Here is a 14,170-nt window from a genome sequence, read left to right on the forward strand (position 1 = left end):
GAACGAGGGTTGCATCGAGACTGACCGAGACAGTGCGCATGGTCAGTAGTTAATGGGCCACGACCATCTCTGGTTGTAAAGTATTACATAGTGTGTAGCAGTGCTACTTGGACGTGGACGCCTTCTTTCTCTTACTTTTACAGGGGAAAGCTAATAACCGATCCGATTATAATTTGATTGTTTCTATACAAAAGCAACGAGAGCAATTTTGCCCAAAAAACAGCGTTATAATACTTCAGGGTACCAACTGATAGATACTTATTAGCCTTCTGTTGAAGTCAGTAGCCCAGCTGTCGAACGTACGGAAATGTTGAGATAAAAGGTAAGATTGGTGGCATGTTGTTGTTTTAGCTTGAATAGATTCAGTATATTCACACGAAGACTGTTCAGTTTTTTAGGAATGGCCCTTGATGACTAGATTGCGATTTAGCCTAATTAGTGTACTTTAGTTACTGATAATTCACATAAATTAAGACCAGAGTTTATAGTTGCATGCCAGGTTGCAATGTAGTTACTGATACAGAGCCAAGAATGATCCTGTTAAAAAATTTGAGTAGGAAAATAATGGCAGCCCCTCCTTCCATAAACAGGCAAAGGCATAGGAGCTTTGTCTGTTCACGAGTTATATGAGTAAAGCAAGTTAGTAGGTTAAAGACAAATCCCCCCTCCCCTCCAGAAAATGCAATGTTGACCCATCTCATTGGAAAGACGTTGAAACCGTGTGGCTGTTATATTTAGAAAAAAATATTATACACAAACAATTTGTAAATCCAACTTTATAATAAAACAATAAATACTCATAGGATATAATATACCGATTTATTAAGAAAGTGCAAGATCTTGCCCTGAATTCAGTCAGATTTTGGGGAAAAATTTATATAGGTATTGTGCTTTAGTGATTAAACAGGCCGTGAAATACGCAATTAGCCCATTTGTAAGAGTAGGCTAATACAACTGAACCTTAGCCAAGTAGTAGTGCATCCAAACCTTTGGCGAAAGTACAGTTATAGTTGGCCTCCTTTTGTTTTCGGTCCCACTCCACCGAAGGCGCTCCGTGAAAACTGCAAATTCATTTGTCCCATAAACTAGTGTACAGACATTCCGAGAGTTAAACGGCGTATAATTGTCAAATCCACACTCATAGCATCCAGACAACAAGATCGTGTTTGGGTCCTACGTTTAGTATATACACTATCCAACCACCATTTATCATAGCAAGAACATTAAGGCCCGTAGGGGTAGGCCGTCAATGTACCTCACGTTGTACACTGTAGGCATCACTTCAGGTTCTTCGCAGCGTCTCTTCGGCCCCTAGCCGCAGTCCCTTTCATTCCTTTTACTATACCTCCATTCATATTCTCTTTCTTCCTTCTTACTTTCCATCCTCTTCTAACAATTGTTTCAACATTGTTTTCAGCGCTGAATGACCTCACAGGTCCCAGCGCCTGTCATTTGGCCTAAATTTAATGTTCCAATTTCATTTCCATAACCGTTAAGTACCCTAAATTATTGCGGGTGGTATAAAAATTTAAGAGGTTGTAGGCCTAGGCAATACTGTACAACGTAATGTAAGGTTTACAGAGTATGGATTAACTGGAGGTGACTTAACTAATCAATGATATGAAACAACAGATTATTAAGGGTAAAAAGGATAACTGAAATGCTATTTGACAAAGCACTGAAAATATTTTTAGTACAGAAGTGGCCTAGTGAAAGAAAATTATTAGATGAAATCGTTCGTATCTAACTACTGTATGCATTCAGAAGAATAAACGAGGGCAGTTACCTTAATTTGTAATGGTTTGCCAAATAAGGCAGTAAAGCAGCTAAACTACTTGTAAATTCCAAATGGAGGTTCAATGGCTACCTTGTAAAACCACAGTTGAGTATGAAAAATTGTTTTCACATAAGCTTGCGTTAAAGAATACAAAACGGAAACGTCTGTGACTCTCCCTCCTGTATTATGAAAGCTGGTAACTCCTCCCCCACCCTCACTCTCTCCCTCTGCTAGGTGTCCGTAAACAAGGTCCCAGTGGTTTATCCATCTGATAAGAACTCAGTGCTGTGATGGTTTAATCAGTTGCACCAGAGTTTCGTAGTACCAGCTTTCAGTGTGTTCAGTAGTCGGTGTACACTGGATCCTTTTCTGTGCTATTTTTCCTCCTATGTTATCCGAGGCTGGATATCTAGATGGGCATGTACAAATCAAGTGACTTTTGTGGATACCTTAAAGTAAACAAGTGAGTAGGGTACATGTGGCACCTCGCATGCATGAGTCAGTTGTATTGCATAGCCAAGGGCCAGTACATACATACATACATACAGGTTTAGTCTCCCAGTACACACAAACTTTCACATTATGCGCCCCATATACTTACACGGAAGAGTCAAATGCAGGGGTTTGCTCCGCTTACTTCCAACACTGCAGAATAACTCTCCGTCTTTTCTGACATTTATTCTTCTTTCAGTTCGTCTCCCGACGTATATTTTTCATGCAATTCATTTTGATAGCTAATTCTTCTCTCTCCTTCTTTCTTTCATGATCAAAATTATACCATACACCTTCCCCAGCATAATAAGTAATGTTATACCCTTGTACAGAATACAATCGCCTTTACCCTAACAATCGAACAGTTGTTTCCCTTAAGCCTAGTCCTTAAAAGGGTTTCCTTAACCCTAACGTAATTATTTTACGCACCCTGGTCAAAGACTAATCACACTTGACTAACCAACCTATATCACCTTGCTTGTAATCAAACTAACTCCTGTTACCTTTGCAGTTTCAACCTTGAACGAGCTAACAATCTTGTTGTTCCTCGCCTCTGCCTCTCAACGGTTACGGCCCTCCACAATCGGTAATCAGCATACCTTCAGTGTGTTCAGTTCATCGCCACGCAAATTCACTTCTTTTCAGAATTGCCCAATCCATTTTCGGATAAATATATACATACATTGACTCCTAAACTGTCACTATACCCCACCTTTTTATTTGCTTTATCCTTTTTACCTTGTTTACCCGCTTTGTAGTACTGCGTGATCATTCAGGGAATTTTTTTTTTTTCTTCATTACCTCTCAAATATCATCCCTGCCCTTAGCCCCTATGCCATTACTCTACCCTCTTACATCAGCAAGCACTTCCTGCTTGTCTCTGACCACATTCTTCAAGTTTTCCTCGTGTAGCCTACACCTTCAGTTCTCGTTCCTTCCATCCTAGCGCATCTTCACCCAAATCCTCTTTATATATTTCATTATCACTCATACTCTTTCATCCCTTTCTCATGAATTAAATCTTATGTCTCAAATTTTTTCTTTCTTAGCAATTTTTTTGAAACGTCACGAGAACCTTCATCACATGGTTATATCGATGTGATGTATCACAATATATAAACATGGCGCAAAGGACAAAATTTGGTACCTTATATTTTGCAAGTATATGTGCTGCTTTATGATGTCAGTATTTATAAGCAAAGTATTCTACGAAATCAGGATGTTACATATTTGATTAAAAAATACAGCCGTGGCCGTGGTCAAGCGCTCAGCAGTATCAGATCATTGTTTTAGAAATACTTGTGTAAATGAGGTGAGCAATGTTACTTTTGTATGAATGATGGCAGTATCGTAGTAATATATCCTGTATTATAGGCGCAGATTTTTTCATTCGGAAAGTATGGTGCCACAAAATGCTAACACTGGAAATAGGATACATAATGCAAGTTAATAATTATCCTAGATAATTAAAACATTCAAACATGGCGTTAAATTCGAAATGTAATGAGTGCATGCTTTTAAACGTCTTGGGAAATGTCATTAAGCACTCAGGAAAATCAAGGTATCTGTGGAAAACGAAGTGGATGACGCTGTTTTTACACCACCCGTCAGGCGTCACTTGCATTGTGGAGCCGACTAGAACTTAAAAAAAAACATCTACGGCGTTTGTTTTCCACAACGAGGTCCCGCTTGGTTTTGGGGAATACGAAATAAGAACGTAAACCGGGACCTTTGACTTCTAGGTACTCATCGTTGCGGTTGTGTATGAACGGCATAAGTTATTACGGCAGTTTTTTTTCGGATGATGATGTCCGTTATATGTTACGGAACTTTGGTAACGGTTGACAGAGGAATGGTTCTCATGGAACTGTTTCGCGAGCTGAGACAGGTAGTGTCTTCGCATACCCTCGTGCAAAGTGCATTGTAAAGACATTTGTTGGTACATGCTAAAAAAAAGGTGTGTTATAATGGGAAACAATGAGAGGACCGGAAGACCAGGCTAGCCTGCTACTTAGGCGAATGCTGTCTCATTCAGTGTGCATTTCATATTTGTTTCACATGTGCTAAGTAAAATCCTGTTGGTTTACTTGAATGAGGGTGATTTGAAACTCAAGTTAAATAGCAAGTTTCGTCTATGAAAGGATAATGCTTGGTCTTTGAACCGCAGTTGTGCCCAAGAGGCTAATATATGATTTTCATGTGTTGGGACCAATTATGAAGTCAGTAATGTGTAGAGGATTTAATGGGTCGCTAAAAGCTCGAAGAGTTCGTAATCATTTTATGGTGTATCTTACAATAATCAAATTCTTCCTTGACTTCCCTTAAGTATTTAGTTGACTTGAATAACTTTGATTTTGTCACTCATCAAATAATCAAGGAATTATATTAATTTTGAAAGTCAACGTTGCTCAGTTTTAGGTCTGACGCCATTTTATTCACATTGTTTCAAACAAAGCAGAAATGTGGGCATTTGTTTTCATTATTATATTGTTTCAAACAAAGCAGAAATGTGGGCATATGTCTTCATTATTATATGCAAATGGTTTGTTTATAAACTATGTGGGCGTATGGTTTCTTCACAAACTATCTCATTGTTTCAGATAATAACAGATGTAAGAGCAGACATCCTGTTGATTAGATACGTTAGTACTATTGCATTTATGACGGTAGTAAGCGAGTGATGTCAAACCATACGATCTTTCACCGCAAAAGAATCATTAGAGTGTGTCGTGCAATTTCAGTCATTTCTTCAGCGCTAATTCACGGAAACCCCAATTGTCCTCTTCCTTTTGCAATACTCGCTTGGGCAAGGAGGATGTCAACTCGACGACGTCACAATTCCCAGAACCTTCTGATCTCCGAGTGGTGTGCAGTTGGTTTGGTTTGTTTCCAAGCGGACGGTCTGTTGCATAAAAGTGGCAAATGCATAAGCGAAGAGGCGTTTCCGGCTATGAATGCACAATCTCACAAAGAATCATTGGCGTCGCTATGGGAGGGCCAGTTCCCCCCTGCCCCCGCGTCAGATGCTTGCCCCCAAATGGCCCCCCAAGTTGAAAATCCCTTTGTAGCTAAACTATAGTTGAAAATTAAAATTTAATAATAGAAATTAGGCTAGTGTTGAATATAAGGTTGTAAGGAAATTTACATTACAGTATTTGGTACATTTGCATATAGTAAGGGTTGAAAATTAATTGAAAATTGAGCTTTATAATTTCAAATACAGGTTTACGAATTACTAATACTATTATTTTCCTTCATTCACATGGATATATAGCCTACATTCGAGAATAGTATATTTTACTAATTACAGAATTGATACATTAGTTTTGTGTAATTTTCTTTGGCCCCCCCAAAAGAATCTTGGCCCCACCTAGGCAACCCCACTGATGGAATGCCACCTACGCCACTGCAAAGAACCTCCTTCCCCAAAAAAGCTGAATAAAAAACATTGCAAGTGGCAATATGCTAATAATGCCACTTGTTTTGTAACTACACTGAAAGTGAGAGGGAAAGCTGTACAGGGTGGTAGTGAAAGGAACGTTAAGTATATTTTAGTTTAACCAGACCACTGAGCTGATTAACAGCTCTCCTAGGGCTGGCCCGAAGGATTAGATTTATTTTTACGTGGCTAAGAACCAGTTGGTTACCTAGCAACGGGACCTACAGCTTATTGTGGAATCCGAGCCACATTATAGCGAGAAATGAATTTCTATCACCAGAAACACAAGGTAGGTCTGTCTATATATAATACGGTATCTTCGTTCCAGTGAAAGGAACGAAGATACCGTATTATATATAGACAGACCTACCTTTATTCAACCATTATTTTATCAGAACCTTATTCGCCTAATCTTGAGAGGCTTTGCAAGGGCTCGGCCTTTGTAATTCTGAAATAAAGTGTTGCCAGTGTTGAAAAAATAAAATTTGACAAATCATAGTGATATGGCGAAAAGGCTTGAACTGTTCAGTAATAAATAAAACTAATCTGTGTACTTTTTCCTGACGGTTTACAACAGCCTAGGGAACATTGAAAATGAAAATGAATTAAACCGAAAACTGACAAGGCAAATATGATCATTATAATGGGCAAAATCGTCATTGCACCGTGTAGGAATTACTTAAGGTTCTTTGCAGCGTCCCTTTTACCCCTAGCTGCAACCCCTTTCGTTCCTTTTACTGTACGTCCGTTCATATTCTCTTTCTTCTAGCTTACTTTCCACCCTCTCCTAAAATTAATTCATTGTGCAACCGCGAGGGTTTCCTTTTGTTACATCTTTTAAAACCTTTTTACTCTATCTCTTTTAACCGCTGAACAACCTCATAGTCCTTGGGCATAAGTTTTATATTCCATTCCATTCCATAACGGCAAAACTACTTATTGAGTTCTTCGTTGGAGGGGTGGATAGAGCTGTCGCCCGGCATACTGTTGGCCCAGCGTTCGACTCTCCTACCGGCTAATGAAGAATTAGAAGAATTTATTTTTGGTGATAGAAATTAATTTCTCGTCATAATGTGGTTCGGATCCCACAATAAGCTGTAGGTCCCGTTGCTAGGTAACCAGTTGGTTCTTAGCCACGTAAAATAAGTCTAATCCTTCGGGCCAGCCCTAGGAGAGCTGTTAATCAGCTCAGTGGTCTGGTTAAACTAAGATATACTTAACTTTGTTACAAATGTATTATTTACTGTCTGAAGCTTGCATTTACTTGCATATATGATATAATTAAGTTATCAAGCATTTCAACAAAAATATGAAACCAAGGTTGAAATTCATTATTTATGTATATGGTTTAATGAAAAATCGCAAACCATAGTATCAGTAAGACGAACGTACTATTTCCAGGTGTTTTCAACCTTCCGTTGCTTGATAAGGTGCTCGTTGAAAGGAACGATCACTTGTCCTCTGAGAAAGACAGAAACGATCTGCGCTCTGTCGAGAGAGACCACTCCCACTGAGAACCATTACTCACGCCCCAGGACCCACCCCAAGGGCCCCGTGGGTCCCATAATAGTTATGCCCATCAGGCAGGAATGAACGAACGTTCACATTCGACGAGTGGAATTTCCTCTCCCGTGTCAGACTTTCGCAACGAACTGCCGGTTGGGAATGCAATGCATCATCTTTCGAGTTCCCCACATTTTTCCTTGTTAGTGATGTGTTATGAACGTTGTCGTTGGTGATATGTAGACATTTTGAAGGATTGAAACACATCTGTTATACAAATCCCGAGCGTTATCGTAGAAAAATGGGAAAATGAATGAGAGAAGGTAGAGGTATAAGAAAATACAATTGAAAATTTCTCTCTCTCTCTCTCTCTCTCTCTCTCTCTCTCTCTCTCTCTCTCTCTCTCTCTCTCTCTCTCTCTCTCTCTCTCTCTATTATTATATATATATATATATATATATATATATATATATATATATATATATATATATATATATATATATATATATTGTGTGTGTGTGTACGCCTTTTCAGGTTTGCCACTTAATTAAGTCATGTGATGGATCCCTCCTTGGCTGGGAAAGAAAGCTATACCTGATACTTCGGCGACTAATTGTTAATTGCAACCATGGGGCATATAATCTTGAGAGAGAGAGAGAGAGAGAGAGAGAGAGAGAGAGAGAGAGAGAGAGAGAGAGAGAGAGAGAGCAGGGTTCAAGTTCATCGTTTCTTAGCCGGATGTTGTGTGCTGATAGTCTCTTGTTAGAAAAGTTTACGTCATATTGATTATGTCAAGGTTAACTGCTGTCTACACCATTGCCGTTTATGATAGCTGAATCGTTGACAAGTAAATGTCAATCTCTTAGTTGCAATTGTTACTGTCGGTAACGTTTAAAAAATTATGACCAAGCAGATTTCGCTGTCGAAATGCTTCACTGAAATGTGTTGGTATTTTTTATTGTGGCATACTAACTGATTTATTGAAGGTTTCAATAGTCGAATAAAAGCACATGGGGGCTGGTCGTCAAACTGCAAAAACTGGGCAGCAGTCATATAGGCCTAAGTTGAACGACTGTGATTATAATATTGTGCTTCATTTTAATTAACACGATGTTGAAAAGTTTATATTTTATCCTATACAATTATTAGTATCTATTTTGGGATTTAGTGGAAATGTTCTGAGATTTAATTTATTATTGAATACCATATTATAAATTTCAGTGTAATGCAGTGTTTTTAATTATTTCATGGTAAACGTTTGAATGTCCAGTTTTTTAAATAGTTTTTTTATAGTTTAACAGGAAATTTGACATGCAGCATTTCAAGAAATCAGTCATTTGGGTATAGCATGTCCAGACGCGTTTTTTAACAGTCTTCAGTACATTTAAATTTTACTTGAACAAGGCAAAGCCAGTATATGAATGCGTTAAATAAGAAAGTAGACGCAAAATATTAATGTTATTATTGCAACCATCCTGTTATGTCTTTTATTCATAATAAGTGTATATTTTTGATCAGAGTGTTTTGTTTTATTTCCATTTAGAGTGATAATGTGAACACCCAAACTCCAGGTATACTTAATGATGGTCGTGCAGAAATTATTACTTAATAACATAGGCATGCTGTATGCAATAATGAATGCATTTCAGTAACTCTGATCTCATACTGGTTATTATGCGTTCAAGAAAAAAAAATAATTGTATACACTTCTAGTACATGTGATTACAAGTACAAGCTTAATTTGAGTACCACGTTTGTTAATTACGAACAGGAGTGATATATTGAATACATTTTTCTAATACTGAAGGAAGGAGGACGATGCAGTATGTCCAAACTAATAATAATAATAATAATAATAATAATAATAATAATAATAATATTTTGTTTTGAGTGATGGCAGTCTTGTGATTCTACCACACACTTGTGTTATTTTTAAATTAACGACATTAACATTGCCTTATTATTGTGAACTCATCAAACCAACATTTTCTTCTTAAGAGTGTTTACTCTTCTTGTCTTAAATGTGGCCCATTTCACCATTTTAAGGGAGGGGAGGGTTGGGCCGTTGGTGATTCACAGTTACGGGTTGGGGCGTTAAATCTGGTCTTAAGTTATCCAAGACAAATTCCTGGGTCATGTACACTCGTACGGAGACATTCAAAGTATCTCTGGGCATAGTAATGTGATTATATTATGCACTTTGCTTTCTAAATTCTTACTGTCTACGGTCATTTCTCGCCATGATCAGTAGCTGTTAACGGGGTCATGGGTGTTTTACTATCACGGCACCCTCGCCCATGCCCTTAGGGAGAGAGTGGCACATTTAACTTTTGGATGTGACCTGCCTCAAATTTAAACAGTAAAAATGAGTCTGGAAAATTAATAATGATTATATGCAAAACAGTGATGAATACGGTAAAGGTTTTTGTAGACGCAGTGCCCTCTTAAAGTTACATGAAATTCTTTTCAGTATGTCATGACTCATAAAATGAATGACGGCGTCTTATTGACTTGCCATTTAAAATAAAATTTTGACAGCACTGTGGCCTTCCTCTGAAGATGGCGGAGTGCAGAACGTACACGGACGTCGGTTGCAGGGAAATCCACCCATACATGTAGCTCAATGCTTATTCAGGAAGAAGGGTGCCCGGATCAGTCTGCGGATCCGACAGTGTTTACCTTGTGAACGGGTAAGAAGGGTGTACGTCTTCCGATCGTGTCCCGAACCTCGATCGCTTTCAAGGCTGCTCCTTTTGTTTCGTGATAAATTGCAGATGTGAGGCTGCAATAGGACCTCCTTCGTGACACAAAGTTACTGTTGGTGTTTTGTAAATTAAGCTTTAATTTTTTTTTACCAGGCTCTTGGCAGGTGAATTTATGGCCGTTCTGTATCAGTGAGTCACAATTTTTCATGGTAGTCCTGACCCAAACTTTGATACTAGATAAATAGCTATTGTATTTAGGCATTGTTGTTCATTAATACAATAAATATCAAAGTATACCCCTTATCAGGCTGGTATGAATGATTAGGCTGTATTTGGTAACGGTGGAAACAGTCATTGTTCTTGAACCGGAAATAGGGTAACGTATTGCCTTAGGGCAAATGATTATAAATGATTATCTGTTAATCTAGGGTACATTCAACCTAGGGAGGACCTTATTTTGGGTACCTGGAGGATAGGGCAGGCTCATTTCGTGATTGAAATTCATCATGGGCCTTTGTTAGGTCATGGGGTAAATTTTTTTTTGTTCTGGTTGGATAGCCCAGCTGGTGGAATTTTTTCAAAGTTTAGTAGAAAAACAATGCATCCTTAACCATAACTAGTAAACCATGGATCCTCTCTCTTAATGTCTGCTAAAAATGGTATAAATCCTAACCTAACCTAATCGAGGGGCAGTGGTACCTGTCATTTCAGAGTAGCAGGAACCCCATAATTGCCCTGCAGAATGATGAGCCAAATTATCCAAATACTATCTGGAACATCCTGCAAAAATTAGGCCTATTGGGCTAATACTCTAATACTATACTCATAGATTTATAAACATGTCGTTTACGTATAATACTTTGTACTGTCCTAAAGCAATTAGTAATTCTCAGGAAGATCTCTGCTTGGGGATATTGTTTATTGATAAAATTTTTGCCCTGAACTATATAGAAAATGGTGTGTATATTGCACCGGAAGTGAGATAATTTGAGAAGTTCACTGAAATAATGTGAGATCATCTCCGTCATTGTTGATGTCTTTACATTCACCCCCAAAGGGCTGGTACATAATTAATGGATGGTAAATATCCCACATTATTTTAGTGGATTTCTCAAATTATCTCGCCCTTACTGCATTATATACACCATTTTTATATATAATTCAGTAAAAAATTTTCATTCATAAATGATAGCTGTGTGTGGAGCTCTTCCTTAGAATTACCCAAATACTGAATGACCAGTAGGCCTGCTGTACATGTTTTTTGTGCTGACAAACAAAACACAAACATGCATTTGGAAAAGGATGGAGGATAAGGGAAAAAGTACAGTATATATATGTGAAAGGAAGGAGCTTAGGTGGTGCTGAGGCAAGGACAGTTCCCCTGAACTGGACTGGCATAGAAATTTGTGTCTCCCTTTCCACCAAGAAACTGCTGAAGAAATTTGGTTTTAAATAGTCAAAAGATTATTCATAGATTTTATGAGCTGACATGAATTTAGCAAACTGGTGTGAAGATAGAGGTTTATATGACAAACTGTTCATAACAGAAACAAGTTAAAAATGTGCTGAAGAAGGCACAATCTAGTTTTCTGTCCAGTATATAATGCTGTATGAGCTTCGGCCCTTGAAATTTTCAGCCACAGCTTGGTGATGGCCTGTCTATAGCATTGCAGCATTGCCAGATGCGTGATCATGGGTAACTTTAACCTTAAACAAAATGAAAACTACTGAGGCTAGAGGGCCTCAGTTTGGTATGATTGATGATTGGAGGGTGGATGATCAACATAGCACATTTGCAGCCCTCTAGCCTCAGTAGTTTTTAAGACAGGCTAAGCCATCTCAATAGTTTTCTTTTACAGAAAACTAAAAACAAATAAACAATAGTAGATTTCATGCCAATAAAATGCATTTTTTATGCATCCCCCCTTGTAAGGGAGGCGTGAGAAGGAAAGGAGAGGTATACAGGAATGAATTAAGTTGTACAGAAATTTTGCATTTTCACAGTTTTATGAAAAATCTGAAGCTAACAACCATATATTCTTCACCAAGAGCCTGTGGTTCCCTGAACAGTGAAGTTTTTTGCAAAGAACACAGAGATAGAGAATGGGAAGGAAAATATACCAGATTTAAACATTTTCAATGTCAATAATGAGCAAATTGTTATCCAAGCTGGTGGGAGATGCATTCCTGATGGCCATGTAATGGGGCTGACATAAAGCTGTACTGTGTAACTTATTTTTGGAATTTTCTCAAATATTACCACTTTGCCTGGGCCTTCAAATTCTCATAATTCCAAGAAATGGAAAGGTGCTAGATATAGAATGGATTGTATTAATATTACGTATTGTGAAAATGGGTGGGTATCGAAATCAATAGGTTCTTTCATCCCGCATGATCATGTACTCGGGAGTGGGGAAAGAAAAACACCCATCACTCTATGTGATGAGCTTTGTATGAAAAAATGAAGAATAAATTACCCTAAGAAAATTAAAACCAAACTTGATCACGGTACAGATTAATGTGAATTGTAGGAATTTTGAGAAAATGGTGCAATAGTGTAATGGCCCATCTCCTACCAGATAGGCCTTAATTATTGATAGTCCTGTAGGCCATTGAGGCATCCCCATACCATTTAAGTAAAACTTTACAGTCCCCAGGTGGAACCTAGAAAACGTTCTCACAGATATAGTCAAGTAGTTAGCGTACATTGTATCAATGGCTAAATGTGGTGTTCCTGGATGGTCAGCATCGATTTTATGAGGCATTAGGCTGTACAGTGTACAAATACTGTAAGTGCATAAATATTCATTGCATTGCTTGATTCATTGTACAGTACTGTGTAATTGTGTTTATCATGAGAATATGAGTTGATAATTTATTCATTTTACATGAAAGTAGAACTGCAGAAAACTGAATTGTATGTGCCTGCACTACTTATTATCTTTGACTGTTTGCTGTTAAAGAGGTCTCCAAGTGAACTGCAGAAAACTGAATTGTATGTGCCTGCACTACTTATTATCTTTGACTGTTTGCTGTTAAAGAGGTCTCCAAGTATTCAGAAGATAATGACATTTTGCAGGAATGTCTGGGCAGAGGAATGTACAGTATACAGTATTTTAAAACTAATTGTGAATAAAGGAGGATCTTATGCATGGTTTTTGTTTACATAGGCTAAGTCATTGATTACTCTTTTTGTTTTGCTTCAATTTATGTTTAGAATTCATTATGGTTTTGTCTGTCTCATGGGAAATGTACATAGTCAGCTATATAACAGGGTTTGAAATTTCCAACCCCCCCCTTTTTTTTTTCCATGTTGGTGGCACCACAGTGATAACCTGTTCCTTCAATGTAAGGTATTATTTCTTGTAAATTTAGTACTTAATGTTTAACATGGGGTATGTTAATTAACCATACCGTACCTTGTTTTAGTTATGAAGGTAATCCAGATTTTTTAGTTAAAGATGAGATTTGATGCAAATCTAGCCTATGGTCATTGAATTCCATGACTCGGAATACTACTTGAAGCAAAGTTTAGTTTTATGGTACTGTATAGAAACCTGTTATTTTACCAAGAAATTGTTTATACAGTACATATTTGAGTAAGTATTGTGTACGTAGAGTATATTCGAAATGCTGTGTTAGATTTTTTTCTTAGAATGGTCCTTTGGTGGCTTTTAATTTTTGAAATTAGTTGAGAAATAAACGAATAGATACATAAACAACAAAAAAGTAGAAGAAACAAATATTTTCTTGGGACAGTAAAAAATTGGCATACAGTAAACCCCCCGTATTCGCGGTCTCACATATTCGCGGATTTCCCTGTGGAACGTATCTTCCGATTTGCAGAAAATTCGCCCATTCGCAGTATTTTTCACTGAGAAATATTCACTAATTACTATATTTTCATATAATTTTCATGACTAAATGCGCTTTTTGTGATAAAACTATTAAAATACTCAGATATATACTGTATAAGCATTTTTAGATTTTTTTTCGTGTAAACTATCAAAATAGGCAGTTCTAAGTGTTTTTAGAGGGGTTTTAATTATTTGTGGATTTTAGCTATTCGCGAGGGGTTGCGGTACGCATCCCCCGCGAGTACGGGGGGTTTACTGTATTTATTTTAAAAACCAGATACAGTATGTAAATTTTGATCTTTGCGCTGTACTTACACCCCCTCTCCCCAGCCGGTGCCCTTTAGTGGGTATCAAGCTGGGCAAGGTTTTGTTTTGTTTTGTATGTAGAATATAATGC

General features: G+C 37.6%; 1 protein-coding gene across 10 annotated transcripts in view; it reads left to right on the plus strand.

The window, feature by feature from the left end:
- LOC136829452 (serine-rich adhesin for platelets-like) overlaps window positions 1-14,170 on the plus strand; it is a 39,604-nt gene continuing 25,434 nt past the window's right edge. For 2 of the 10 annotated variants that reach the window (XM_067088109.1, XM_067088114.1), the window contains exon 1: window positions 9,882-10,080. The gene's annotated coding sequence lies outside the window, so the exon portion shown is untranslated. Of the gene's footprint in view, window positions 323-9,845; window positions 10,081-14,170 lie in introns of those variants that run through there. The other 8 variants (XM_067088113.1, XM_067088108.1, XM_067088115.1 and 5 more) reach the window with 8 other exon arrangements.

Source organism: Macrobrachium rosenbergii, chromosome 44, assembly GCF_040412425.1.
Source record: "Macrobrachium rosenbergii isolate ZJJX-2024 chromosome 44, ASM4041242v1, whole genome shotgun sequence".
NCBI classification, from domain to species: domain Eukaryota; kingdom Metazoa; phylum Arthropoda; class Malacostraca; order Decapoda; family Palaemonidae; genus Macrobrachium; species Macrobrachium rosenbergii.